Source organism: Xenopus laevis, chromosome 5S (assembly GCF_017654675.1).
Source record: "Xenopus laevis strain J_2021 chromosome 5S, Xenopus_laevis_v10.1, whole genome shotgun sequence".
In the NCBI taxonomy this organism is placed as follows: Eukaryota; Metazoa; Chordata; class Amphibia; order Anura; family Pipidae; genus Xenopus; species Xenopus laevis.
Genome location: NC_054380.1, coordinates 94,957,352 through 94,959,281, shown reverse-complemented (window position 1 = coordinate 94,959,281; position 1,930 = coordinate 94,957,352). Strand labels below are relative to the sequence as shown.

Sequence of the window (1,930 nt, the reverse complement as noted above, 5' to 3'; positions counted from 1 at the left end):
CCTCCATATGGAATACAGAAAGGGGAGGGATCCTGACACATGTTAAACATAAGTTGATACCTACTGTGTTCTAAATACATCATCAGATGTGCCTTGAGATAGTATACGAAACATTTAAAAAAAAAAAAGTGCTGGCTATAGAAAATGTTGTTTTGTTTTCAAAATATGGCATTGATGGGGGGGGGGATCCTGCATAATATTCATTCTAAAAGCATTAGCTGCTTTTGTTACATTTTTAATATGCAACCACTTCTTCACCTGAGGAAAACTAGAAAAATGCAGTCTAAAGTATTTTGCACTGAAATGTAATTTCTCCATTGGTTCAGTCTGGAAAATGGTAATTTTTAACTTTTTTTTCTCCTCCCCATTGAAAAAAAGTTTGTGGAAGGAAGCTGCAGATCACTGGAAAAACAGAATAAAAAAACTGCAGAGAAACTGGCAGTGACTGTTCTACATTGGAGCTTTGTTTGGTTTATTTATTAAACTGTACAGTATTTAAAATCAAACATAGCTATAAACACTAAACTGAACATAGTCATGTCCACAAAGGCATAGTCCACAAAGACATAATCCTAACTACTGAAAAGATCAATTTCCAGAATGTTTCTCCTGTAAAAACTGCATATGTTAGTCATTAGTATGGTATTTTTATTTTTGTTTTGGTTGTTTGATGTGCAATATGTTTTTTTTGTATGCAGGTAGTAAAGAAAAAACAAAAAAAATAAACTTTGATCTTCCATTTTTGATTATCAGCCTAGTTTCCTAATGGTGGGGTTGGCGGGCAGTATGTGTTTCTTACACCCTCATTGCCTGCTACTGCAGCATCAGCAGTGTTAATGCATACACCTACAGTATGTAATCATAGTTGTTCTTGCCACACATGAGGCATTAAAAAGTAGATAACTAAAAATATGTAGGTATTGGATCCCTTTTTGTAATATATACATATGACACCTTTTTAAATATAATTTGGGTCCTCTTATTTGTCCAAATGTGTAGGTGCTGAATTGCCTATCTGAACAGAAATCCATAAAATAAACAACTTTCCAGCACATAACCTTTCATTTTTTGTCTGCTTCTTTTTCCCATTTTCTACACTTTCTTCTTTTCTTGTTTTCCTTAATGCCATCTTCCATCTATGCTTTTGGCCTTAAGATCTTTGCTGTGTTGGCCAGACTGTTTTGTTTTCTTTACCAGTTTGATGCTGAGAAAATTAGCTGCCTGTTGCTAGTGCATATCAACTTATTATTCTAAAAAGAAAAGTTTTACTTGTTTAAACGTTGGATGTGCTTTTTTAAGGTCAGTGTACTGAGTGGCTTGATTTCAAAACCCCTTTTTCTTGCCTAAAGAGAGCAATTTTCATGCTAATTTTGCCTTTAAAGTGCACTGTTAATTTAGATGAACAGTTGATAATGATAATCCAAAGAATGACTTAAAGGATAAGTAAACCTTAAAAATAAGTGTGAAATTAATGAGGGCGCTAGGCTAAGCACTTTTGCAATGTACATTCATTATTTTCTCTGTTTTTATTCCAAGATATTAAGGGATACATGTACTGTTAATATGAATACATTTTGTTAACGCAGCGCCATCTACTGGTCATTTTCCCTCCATTCAAGTAGTCAAGGAAGTTGTCAGGAGAAAGAAAGAGGCTGCTCTGATGTTCTGAGAAAGGTTTCTAATTTTTGTTCCTAAGCAGAAGAATATCAGGGCAGCCTCTTTTCTTTCTCCTGACAACTTCCTTGACTACTTGGTGGTCAGACTGGTGGGAAAATGACCAGGTGGCGCTGTTGTTACAAAATTCATTTATCTAAAAAAAACTAAAGAATGTACATTGCAAAAGTGCTTTAAATATAAAATTTAATGAGGGTGCTATTCTCATTTTTAAGGTTTACTTAATCTTTAATATATGAATCAACAGACTTCTAAA

The 1,930-nt window shown here is 33.9% G+C and overlaps 1 protein-coding gene across 2 annotated transcripts in view; it reads left to right on the top strand.

The window, feature by feature from the left end:
* fxr1.S (FMR1 autosomal homolog 1 S homeolog) overlaps positions 1-1,057 on the top strand; it is a 31,131-nt gene extending 30,074 nt beyond the window's left edge. Inside the window, exon 16 of one of the 2 annotated variants that reach the window (XM_018264241.2) lies at positions 1-1,057. This exon is cut by the window's left edge and continues 278 nt beyond it. The gene's annotated coding sequence lies outside the window, so the exon portion shown is untranslated. 2 annotated transcript variants of the gene reach the window in all.
* The last annotated feature ends 873 nt before the right edge of the window (positions 1,058-1,930 follow it).